This window comes from Melanerpes formicivorus, unplaced genomic scaffold (assembly GCF_026170545.1).
Source record: "Melanerpes formicivorus ecotype bairdi unplaced genomic scaffold, bMelFor1.0.p_v2 SCAF_56, whole genome shotgun sequence".
Lineage (NCBI taxonomy): Eukaryota > Metazoa > Chordata > Aves > Piciformes > Picidae > Melanerpes > Melanerpes formicivorus.
In genome coordinates, this window is record NW_027142408.1 from 3,213,582 (window position 1) to 3,226,099 (window position 12,518).

A 12,518-nucleotide genomic window follows, 5' to 3' on the forward strand; every position below is an offset into this window, starting at 1 on the left:
ATGCAGCGAGTGCTGCAGGATGGAGCTGAAATAACTTCAGCAGCTGCATGGCAGAAGTGCCTGGAGATGGTGAATACATCTCTGGATGTATCTGCAAATTGCAGGGGTTCAGGAGTTGTTTCTGAGGTGCAGAGTGAGAGCCCTCTCCTGAAGACAAATGGCTGCAGCCCTTCTTCTCTCAAGTAGCTTATTCTGCCTCAGGCCATTGCTGAGTGGTTGTAGTTCTCAGTCTTTCACCTGCAGCATGAGCCCCAGATGCTGGAGATTGAGCCTGCTCCTGGAAGACTTCATGCCCAAACCTCTGGCTGAGCAGGAAAGGGCTCCCAAGAGCCAGCTCTGGGGCATGTGGTGGAAAAGGGACTCTCCCAGCCTCTGTGAATCTACAGCCTCAGCAGTCAAGGTAGAGAGGGACAGACATGTGGATGTGTACTGACTGAGCTGAGGAGTTAGATGTGCCTGGGTTCTGGTCTGGGATCTGAAGCACCTCTCTGCCTTTTCACAGAATCACAGAACATGAGGGATTGGAAGGGACCTCCAGAGATCATTGAGTCCAAGCCCTCAGCCAAAGCAGGATCAGCCAGGGCAGGCACCCAGCTGAACCAACACTGGAAGCAAGCAAGCCAGAAGACGCTGAGGGAAATGAACTCTCCATATTTCCTAAAGTTCTTTATGTATGATACCTGCAATTCTGGGGCTGCCCTGACAAATTTTCAGAGCTGGTTTGCTCAGAAGCAGGTTAATGATGCAGCTGACCTGCACACATGAGGCTCTCAGCATCATTGTGAGTCTGCCAGGTTTGGATATTGCACTAAAAGATACCCTCTGGTGGCTTCCGAAAGGCATTTCAGAAAGGAGCTCTGTGGCCTGAACCCTTCTCGCCTTCATCCCTTTTCCTTTGCACTTAAGAGGAAAAGTAAATGCTTATGGCACCCAAACCAGCTCTGTGCAGGTATGTTGGTAAGCAACCAACTGTGCCAGGGGAAGTTGAGGCTGGAGGTGAGGAGAAAGTTCTTCCCAGAAAGAGTAATTGGCCGTTGGGATGTGCTGCCCAGGGAGGTGGTGGAGTCACCATCCCTGGAGGTTCAATAAGAGATTGGATGTGGCACTTGGAGCCATGGTTTAGTAGTCAGGAGGTGTTGGGTGCCAGGTGGGACTTGCTGATCTCTGAGGTCTTTTCCAACCTTATTGATTCTATGGTTCTATGAAAGACAAATGCTACCTTGGAGCTGACTGGTGCAGGTGTATTTGTATGATTATCTATCCTCTCTAAAGAGCTAAAATGCTGTTATTGAAAGTCTGGCCATCTAATGGCTCTGCTATTAGCCTTCAGTTCAACTACTCTTTAACTTGTACCTCATTTTGATCCCTAGCTTTTAGGAAAAGTGCTGCATAAAGGAAGGAGCTGGAATGTGCTAAGTGAATGTCTGTGATCTCAGTACAAGCTGAGAACACAGAAAACCAATCTGGGAAGTTTAGTCTCTTTTTTTTAACAAAACCCCACAATTTATGATTTACACTTGAGAGATCTCAGGTCTTTATTTCATGAAAGCCCACAAGAAAATTCCTGTTGACTGATGCAGTCACGATTGTACCCAGTGGACTTGGGTCCATTGGCTCTCAAGGAGTTGTCACTTGGGGATGGAAAAAAGTATGCAGAGCTGGAGTTTTTATAAGGTGATTATTAAGATGAGCAGTAGGAAAAAAGACACTTTTTGGAGTGCTTTCCCCCCAGTAAAACTTTCATTTCTATTAAAACTTGTCTTTAAGGTTTAGCAGAGGAAGAAGAGCAGGAGTCAGTGCCAGTTAGGGTGAGTGGAGGAGGGGGCAGATTCAGCAGTGGTGCAATCTTAGTTCTCTGGCTTCACTCCAGGGTGTGAGGATCAGTCCTTGCACTTAACTTTGCTTTAGGGCAGTGCACAGCAAAGCATTTCCATACAAATGTTGTTAGCTGCTAATGGCAGTGCTGACACCAGTGGTGGAGGCTGGTCTAGTGTCTCTACTGAAACGCTGCATTTCGCCAGAATCTAACAAAGGTGTATAAAATGCTCTGCTGAGAGAGGTAGTTGGTTTCCAGGCTGGCTACGGACAGAGCCACCGAAAAGAAGAAGTCAGCTGAGGGTGACTGATAGGAGGAAGATCTGCAGCCTCTGCTCTGAGTCACTGGGGGCCCTGCAGAGCCCCAGGAAATCAGTAGGAGATAAGAGACTTGCCTTGTGCACTGAAAAGTGGCAGGAAACCAAAACGTTAAAGGTTTTATCTCCACTAAAGCCTCACATTTCCTATGTTAAAAGGCTTGCTCTCCACAATAAATTTCAGTTTTAATGGTGCTCTGAATCTTTCTTCCTTCCCTGGCCCAGGAAGGGAAAAGTTGAGAGTTACCAGTACAGTTTGTTCCCTGCTGATTAGTTCTGCAATATCTGCCTTGCCTGTGGAGAAAGGGTTTAGATTCTCCTCAGTCTTGCAGAAAGTAGTGGTTTTATTCCACTGCAGATCAGGGAAGGGAAAAAAAAAGCTCTACCTTAGATGCTTGTGCTAAGTATTATTGGCACATGGCAGCAGACCCATGGGCTGCCTCTCTTGGGCTGCTTGCTTGGCTGCCTGTCCATGGCAGCCTCAGCAGTCACACTTCCAGGCATGTGATGAACTTCAGGTTGGATTAATTTGCTCTTCAGATGCAAGGCCCCGTGGAAAGCACAGCTACAAGCAGACACTCAGCCAACACAGTGCTGCTCCAAAGGCTTTTTGCTGACCTGTGCTGTATCCACTGCTGCTTTTTTGTCCCAGCTAGAACAGAGCATTATTTGGTGATAGATTTTTATGTCTCTCTCTGAATTTATTCTACCTTTCCCTGATGTTCAGAGTTATGTTTATACTGTATTTGGCAGTCAGAAGTCAGGCATATGCATACACAAGCACAGTGAGGACATTGCTGCATGGAGAGGCTGTGGAGCGAAATCAACCTGTTCAGTGGAGTCCTGACTCTTCCATCCTCCAGCTCTGATGGCACTTTTCCCTCAGGAGATACAAGATGCATCACTGTCCCACTTTGCCTTGTTTTGTGACCACTAGACTACATGGGTTTATGCTTTGACCTTTTCCTTGGTAGAGAATCCAATATTAACATTTTTCAGAAGAATCAATACTTGTAAATGAGATCCATGGAACCACCAGAGGGAAAAAGAGAGGGAAGATGTATAACAAAAGCTTTTGTGATCTGCCCAGGCTGCATTGCTTTCTACTCAGTTATTCATCTCACACAGTGAGAAGGCTAAATCCTGAGACCTGCAAACCAGTGATGTTGGTGCAGTTGTTTCCCGAGCACTGCCCTCTGCTAATTGCAGCAGCCAGCTTGCCTTAGCAGTGTCTTCTTGGCAGATGAGGCAAAAGTGTCTGCACACAGCACATGCAACACTGGACTGGATTTCAAAAGCAAAAGCAAGATGTGGTTATTTTTCCCATTAAGAAAATGTGTGACCAACATTATGCTCAGAAACTAGGCCTCTGCTGTAAATGTTGAAGAAAAAGAATCATGTGTAGGCTCTGGAATGAGGCCACAAAATCTATAGCCAAATGTGTCCGTAGCTTGGAGGGAGGAGATACTTTGGAAAACACACACCAAGTACCACAGCCTACGAAGTCCTGAAGCACCAAGCCTTAGTTTACTGAAGGCTGCTCTGCAGCCTCTCCTCTCATGCTTATAAATCATGACTTACAGCTTGGCTAAGTCAACCACCAAGGCAAATAAAATAACAAATAATGCTATGAAAGAAAGTGGAGGAAGATTAGGACAATGATCATTCCAAAACATAGCTCTGAGGAACCTAAAGCCATGGCTTATCTTCCACACCCACATTTTGTGTGAGCTGTGTCTGGCTAAAGGAATTACTTTTACCAGCTTCCTCCAGGCCTGTGGGGGCATCCTGTGCTTGGCACTGTGATGGTGGCAGGCAGGCCCTGGCATGCAGGAGGCTTTGCACAGTGGCAGGAGGTGAGGAGTGGCAGGACTGGAAGCTCTCCATGCTGGTGGGAAGGTTTCTGAGTAATACAGAGTTTTATGCTGTAGGCTGGGGGCAGCCTCTTGTAATACTGAGTGTTATGCATTTGCATAACAAAAATAAAGGACTGTAATAGCTGGATATACGATATCCTGCTTTTAATTGGAAGGAAAACCACAGCTATGTTGCACATCCAAGTGCCTTCTGCAGCCAGACCAAAAATGTGAAGATTGCCTCTCTGAGCCAGCTATTGTGTTTTAAAGCAAAGGGACAAGAATTCACCATCCCCACCCCAATGTGAAAGCTTCCTACAGTGTCTGGGTCAGAGGTAATGCAACACTTCCATAACTGGTGTTCCACTGTGGCCATGAGAATCATCTCAAACCAAATGGCTGTTCCTGTAATGTTTACCATACCCTACCTTTGACTCATCTGAGACAGATCTGTATCTGCCACCACTGCAGTCATAGCTATCCATAGAGACATTTTGTAAGTTCCTCTCACTGTGTTGGCAGACAGAATTAAGGGATCATTAGCAGATAGATGCTACTCAGAATTATTGTCATCTGGTGCCACCAGAAGGGTTTGCTTCAACTTTCAACTCTTATCTTTGTATTTCTATGTTTTCACTTCAACTTAAAGCTTTTGTTCTAAGGGAGGAAAATCAGCCCAGAAAAGGTCTTATAAAAACCTGAGCAGAGAGATGAGGACTAGCAGAGAGAGCTCATACGAGCAATCTGCAAACTCCTTTCTGTAATTCCCTTGGTATCAGGAAAAGACGAGTTCCCTTCTTCTGCACAGGGGAACACGTGTCTCTTTGGAATAAGAACAGATCATTTTTACCCACTCAGTATCTGGGTTTGATATTGGGGCTGAACAACAACTTGTGCCTCAAAATGAAGCATATAAAACTATGAGGGGTTTCAGGTCAAGTCAGGCTGAGCTGTGTTGTGATCACAGAATTGTCAGGGCTGGAAGGGACCTCAAGGATCATCCAGTTCCAACTCCCCTGCCATGGGCAGGGAGACTTTCCACAAGATCAGGTGCATAAGACCTGTATTATGCCTAGCTCTCATTTGTTCTCTGATTCAGTAACCATGTGGATCTGGGGCTGGCAGAGAGTGGAGTTGGGAACACACATGAGAACAAAAAAAACCTTTTCCTGTTCAGTTGGTCGAAGAGTGAAGGAGGCTGCACAGAGTGGATGTGGAGTCTTCATTCTTGGAGATACTTAAAAGCTGACTGGATGTGACCCTGCTGTAACTGACCCTGCTCTGACCAGGAGGCTGCAATAGGTAATCTCCAGAGGTGTCTGACAGTCCCTCTGAGACTGATTTCTGGGTACACAATTTTTTTGCCTTCACATTGTCATTGCTGGGGAAACACTATGTTGTTGTGGCTGTCTTAGTGATCCATAAGGAGCAGTCCACATGATTCACTGCAGTCAGCACAGCTTTGAATTTTCTGGGCTCAGAACAGCTGATCTGAGGTATGGGTGTTGATATTACCTTTATCTCACCGAGGAGCAGCTTTATCTCCATTTTAACACTTGTGTTTGTCAAGAAATATCTTTGGGTTTCAAAAGTTAGCAGAGTTCATAAATCAGCATTGAGCAGCATCCCTTGCTATTTTTAATGTTTTGCTGTTATGAGGTCTGGTGGTAAAACCACTCAAATGTTTTCAACTTTTAAGGAGAGATTCAGAACAGACCAAAGCAGTCAGAGCACGCAGCCAGCAGAGCCCTGTTTACACTGCCAGAGCAGCACAAGCCCAGGCAAACCTTACTTGTCTGCAGTCCCCAAATCTCTCCTTTCCTTAGCACACTCTGTTATAAAGGTCAGTATTTTCTGAGGGGACAGAGTAGTTCTAATTCCTCTTGCTCATATGTCCCTGATTAATTACAGAGCATACAAGCATTGCAGGTCAATGGTAACAGCCAGACAGAAGAAAACTCCCTGCTGTCGACTACAATGGCATGGAAAATAACCAATGAAAGAGTCATTGTTCAGGGTGTTTGCAGCGCAGTGAAACATGTCTGCTGGAATCTCTTGGTAAGGAGATGGCCACACCAAGAAAGCACCTGGACTGGCTGGTAGCAGGGCTGGTGGAGACAGTAACAGCAACCCAAGAAGGTGTTTGTTCATGGCTTCATCTAGATGTGGAGGACAGTACACAGAAAGGAAGTCTGGGTGACTTAGAAAGGGAAAATGCTACAAAAGGACATGGGAAGTCCTGTGATTTGAAGGAGGGCATTGTGTGTGACAGGGGATCTCCTCTGTGAGGAGGGTAGGCTCCCAAAGCCCAGTCAGGTGTGGGGAAGCACAGCAACATGAGAAGGTGTACTTCACTTTTGCCTGGCTCTATGGCTCACATGGGCTCCATGAAAAAAGAAATCATTTGTGTGTTAGAAGTATAAACACAGCTGGTGTGGCTGTGAGGCATCATGTGTCTTAACTGGATGGGGCTCTGAGCAGCTTGGGCTGTTGGAAGGTGTCTGTGCCCAGGGTAAGGGAGTTTCAACTAGATGATCTTTAACGTCTCTTTCAGCCCAAACCAATCTGTTATTCTATGATTGGTTGAAAACCAGATTTTCTGCTTGGGTGGAGGACTGGAGCTGCAGAAAAAGGTCGGTTACAACTGTGTGAAAGTTTTGCCCAAAGAGGCTGTGGCAGTTTTAGGCTGATGCCTAGGAAATTTTCCACAGATTGAGTAGAACGTGATAGAATGGAAATAAATTACCCTTGGATGTACAGGGAAAACAACGCTAAGGTCTAAATGATCCTGCTGGGCTGATAACTATCATAAAGTTAGTTGCATAAAATACTCTTCTCTCTTTCTCAGCTCTTCCTTCTAGCAGGTACCAGCTGGTGCCTTTGCTTGGCTGTTGCTGACCGTGGCTGCATCTCCCAGGCAAGCAGCACCAGAACAAGAGGACACAGTCTCAAGTTGTGCCAGGGGAAGTTTAGGCTCAAGGTGAGGAGAAAGTTCTTCCCAGAAAGAGTAATTGGTCATTGGAATGTGCTGCCCAGGGAGGTGGTGGAGTCACCATCCCTGGAGGTGTTCAAAAAAAGGCTTGGATGTGGCACTTGGAGCCGTGGCTTAGTCATCAGGAGGTGTTTGGTAGGTGATAATAGGTTGGACTGGATGATCTCTGAGGTCTTTTCCAACCTGGCTGATTCTATGGTTCTTTGTTGTGGCTAAGTACTAATAAGCTACTCTCTGCTCTTCTCCTCTTTCTTTTTCCCTTGTACAGGGGAAAAAGGGGAAGGGGGTTGAGAGGGGGAAGCTATTTGGAACCCCTTGGCTTTGTCCAGGGGGGGAGGTTCTTGCATTGCTTGTAAATATTGTCTATTTTGTACATATTCATAGCATTTCACACTTGCAGATTTTATTTTTGCTTGTAAATATAGCTTCATTCGCTTCCAGCTGAGCAGGTCTGGCAATTCTAATCTGGGGGTCGTCTTTCTCCAGATTAATTGGGGGTAATTTCAACCCACCACAGAGGACAAACCAACTGGCTCAAACCAATTACATCCCACATAGATTCCACTGATGGAAAGAGCTAGGTGCTTGCTCTTGGGACAGACATTTGGGCTGTGGCACTTCAAAAAGCAAAAAACCAACTTTCATTCAAACCATGAAAGCAGCTAATTGTGTCTTAAGAGAATGAACCTTTAGCAAGCTATGGGAAATGAAGAGTTTATAGACTCCAGTAGCTACTCATTACATTGCAGCAAGATAAAGCTCTCCATAGCATTGGCATTCTGAATAGATGGTAGCAAATCAATTCAACTGAAGGTATGACAAGGATTTTTTATCTCTCCTAATCTGAGCTGTACTATCTCCCTAATAGCTAAGAAACTAAGATATAAATATTCCTATGTAGCTTCAGTGAAGCTAGGAGGCTATTCATCAGCTTTAACTGAGAGGACTTGGTTGCATTTCCTTTTACAGCTATTTTAGCCTCATGAATATTTAAATGTATTAATATTTCAAATCTCCCCAGAAAGAATAAAGGGACTAGAAGGAAAGCTTTCAGTGCAGTTGAGAACTGGCAAATCAAGGAAAAATTAAAAGTAATTACAGTGTATTGAGCATCTTCCTTTGTTCCCAATACAGTTGGCTCAAATGTCTACAGCATGCCAGAAGCAAAGAAAAGGCAGCAGCAATTCTGCCACAGCACTGGGACTTTCTTGGAGAACATTGGAAGTACCTAACAGAGCATTTCCCATCTAGCAGTAAGTTTTGCAGTGAGAATTACTGATTTTAATTATCATATGGTAGAGCTTTTAACATGTAACCTCATTTGTGTTTCAGGTATTGAGCCTATCCCAGGCTCTCTCTCTAGGTTACATACTTGACTGCTGCAAGTCCTCACAGCAGGCTTGGCCCCAGGCTTCCTGCTTGCAGGAGGTTTGGCTGGCATCACCATGCATTATCAACATCATGGCTGTTATCAAGCTCTCCTGACACACTCAGCCCATTAGTAATCACAGTTCTACACAAAGGTGTTCTCAAGACAGCTACCTTTCCTATAAACCTCTTGGTTAAACTCATGTTTCAACCATATTTTCCTGGTGATGGCACATGATCTGCATCATTTAAGTACTTGGAGAAAAGCTCAGGCTGGCTAGCTTCAAGTGGAGAGTTCTCTTCCTCCAAGCCTTCTCAAGCTCACTGTCTGTCAAATGCTCTATTGCCTGTGAAATCTCTCATTCTGCAATCTGTTGGCTGGTCACAAACATCTATATTTCCCTCAGCTTTCCCATACTTACAGAACCTTTTGTAGCTCCAAAGTAGTTTGTCTTATCTGGAACACAATCATTGCCTGATTGCAGGCTAGAAAATGGCTGATTAACTGTTTTCTTCCTGAGCAAGTACAAATGTTGATAAATGCTAATTGACGTTGTGATTACTGAAGAAAGGATGATAAACTGGAAGCCTGAATGCTGCTTTCCAGAGAAATGCAGAAGGAAGTAAATCTGATGGGACAGGAACTCTTTTTCTTACAAATCACATGGTTTAACGTTTAGTGCTGCTCTTGATATATTTCTATTCACTAGAAACACAGGAAAGCCAAGTGCTGACCTGTAACAGCTTCATGAGTTGCTGCAGTCATTTCACCAGACATGATAAGTTTTCAAACTTTTAATGCATTGGTTTAAGACCTAAAAAGTTTCTTCCATTTCCCTATTTGCAGACCACTGGCAGCAGTGCCCTGTGTTTGCCATCAGCAATAAGGAAACTTGGGCCCCTCAGTTTAGGAAGGAGGTTGACTTGCTGGAACGAGTCCAGAGAAGGGCAACAAAGTTAGTGAGGGTCTTGGAACACAGCCCTATGAGGAGAGACTGAGGGAGCTGGGGCTGCTTAGCCTGGAGAGAAGGAGACTCAGGGGTGACCTTATTGCTCTCTACAACTACCTGAAGAGAGGTTGTAGACAGGCAGAGGTTGGTCTCTTCTCCCAGGCAGCCAGCACCAGAACAAGAGGACACAGTCTCAGGCTGCGCCAGGGGAAGTTCAGGCTGGAGGTCAGGAGGAAGTTTTACACGGAGAGAGTGATTGCCCATTGGAATGGACTGCCTGGGGAGGTGGTGGAGTCAGCATCACTGGAGGTGTTCAGGAGGAGAGTTGACAGGGTGCTTGGTGCCATGGGTTAGTTGATTAGGTGGTGTTGGTTGATAGGTTGGACACGATGATCTTGAAGGTCTCTTCCAACCTGGTCTATTCTATTCTATTCTATTCTATTCTATTCTATTCTATTCTATTCTATTCTATTCTATTCTATTCTAATTTTGCCCTACACCATAGCTCACTGGAAAATGGCATACAAATAATCCTCTGATTTTGTTAGCAAATGTTGGGGGTGAATAAAGCCCCAAATCTCTGGGTGGGTCAGCAGAACAGCAGCATCCCACCTTTCTGGTTTTATCACTGGGAGCTCACTCTTTACTAGTGGAACATTATTTATACATAAATATTTAACTTCCCTGTGTTTGAGACACCTTCTTCCTTTTGGCTGGTGCTGTCATGAGATGCAGCTTCCAGTTGGTAGAATATATGCCAGCTCTATTTGCTTGCTTCCATGCAGAATTATTTAATTGACTGCAGTCAGACAAACCAAATAAACTTTAATCTATATGTACATATATATGAGGTCAATTACAGAAGCTACAATGGCTTGATATGAATCTTCCCCATCTCACTTTGTCATCATTCTTATTGTGGGTTCTTCCCAGCATAGCTCTGCTTATATTTGTCTTCTCTCTGTGCCCTTGGATGTGCTGCCCCCAGGGCCCTGCAGAGGCAGGAACAGCAGTGTCATTGTAACAGAGATGCTATTTGTGAGTCCTTCTCTGTGTGGAGGTTCCCAAGAGCCTTGCTGCACAGCAGGGTTGCCACAAGGAGGGTCGAGGTTAAGTTGTAGCACCACATATATGCTGATCACTGCCTTTCCTGTTCTGTCTTTGTCTTTTCTTTCCTTTCCTTCTTGCTGAAATGAATCACAGAATGTTAGAGGTTGGAAGGGACCTCAGAGATCATTGAGTCCAACCCCCCTGCCAATGCTGCACCACCCATGGCAGGCTGCACAGGAAGGCATCCAGGCACCATTACCCCTTTCCAGCTCCATGCAGAAGCACTAAACCACAGCTTTATGCCCTAATTAGCCAGGGAGGGACTGCTGGATAACATTATAGTCTCAGTTCCTGAGCAGTCCAGGCTTTTATACCTCTGAGGAGATGATCTGTGCTGCAGTTTAATGGCCAGAGAACTGTTAGTATTTTTGCAGCTGATATAGGCTGTGGCTGTCTGGAAATGGAGGAGATCCTGTAAAGTTTACAGGACAGACAGGAGCCCATAACACTGCACCTCAATGCCTACTGACATTCTAGTTCCATAACTCTGCAGACTTGTATGTGTTGAGGTTTGGTTCATAATGCTTTGTGGGGGTAGTGTTCGGCATTTCTTCTTCCTGGAAGCTCTGTTTCCATACTGGTTTCAGTATCACATATTTAGTGTGCACAAGAATTAACTGTCCTGCATTAGCTGCTTCCTCCTCTCTTGCTTCCAGTTTAATGAAGTCATTCTGTAGGTACACCACGTGAGAGTCAGGGAACAGAAGACAGAGGATTCAGTCTTTGGCCAGAAGTAGATAATACAAAGGAAACTTTTGGAATGCACAATGCCAGATCTTCTCTTCTCAGCCCTGGGCTATTTCTGAGCTTTTATTTTCTTTTCCACTTTTTTTTTTTTTTGTCAGAAGGAACTTTCTTGTTACTTACTAACCAAAGTCAAACAAACTAGAGAGGAAAATAATACTCTCTTTCAAGCTGCAACCAAGTTAGCAAAGTTATAAACACCTTCAAGGTAACAGAGGGGGGAAGTGGAGACACCAAAGCTATTTCATAGCAACACTGCCAGATGCTCTGCTGGATCCATTATACATTCTACTTACATTATTCTAAGCAAAGATGACTCTCCAGCCCCTGTTCCTTGGCTGCATTCTTCCTTTCTTTATCTCACCAATTCTTTTCATAGCATACAGTAAAGGAATCTATTAGTAATGTATCAGATTTCCTGGTAAGATATGGTCCAACAAATGCTGTTATTACATCTCTCTCTCTCTCTCTCTCTCTCTCTCTCTCTCTTTTTTTCCCCCATATAACCTTTTTCCTTTATCACTTTGGCAGTCTTTGCTGTGTGGATGCTTTTTGGAGCAATGCTGACTTCAGTTACCCAGGTTAGCATATACTATGGCAAAATCAGATTGCAATAGGTTGGTATTTCATTACAGTGCAAGTATCTGGGGCAAAACCTCTTTGTGGTGCATCCTATTTGTTTTTCATTTCCTTTGAGTCATTTTAAAGAGTAAATTCTTCTGTCTGGTGTATCTTTGGCTTTGGTGAAAAAATAGAAACAGCCCACAATAGGGTATTGAGTGAATAATATGATGAAAATACAAAGAAAAGAAGAAAAAGAAGAAGAAAGTCAGTTATCAGTGCATGACTAGCTCGGGGTTTGCTTTAAGCTGATTAATGTGATCTGGAATTCACTTCTGGAAAATGGACTTTCTGAGCAGCCTCAGGTGTCCCCCAGCTAAACAGGAGCCTACACAGCATCTTGCAAGCCTTGCTCCTCCCAGCCCATTCTCACCAATTTGATTTAACAGATTTTCTGGCATGGTCTCTTGTGCAATCTCTAGCTAGTCTAACAGTACCTTTTGTTCTAATACTGTGGTTTCTGTAAGAAATGAGAATGTGAAATGAGCTATGGCAGGAGTACCTGAGCTGTTGGGTACATGACTTGAAGGAGGGTGAGAATGCTCAGGCCAAGGACCCACATCAGTCCAAAGCAAGTTGTACAACTGCATCAAAGGAGGCTCCAAAAGCATGTGTCTGGGAACCTGCCCAACAGTTCAGGCTGTGGAGTGTAGGGCAGGAATCCCACAGGCAGCCATGCCCCAGCAAGTGTTCATTTCCAAATCAGGTTGTTATTACAGACCCTTAGCCTGGGATCTCACAGGGG

The 12,518-nt window shown here is 44.7% G+C and overlaps 1 pseudogene; it reads left to right on the forward strand.

The window, feature by feature from the left end:
• Window positions 1-12,518, forward strand: part of LOC137452562 (uncharacterized) — a 17,433-nt pseudogene continuing 4,915 nt past the window's right edge.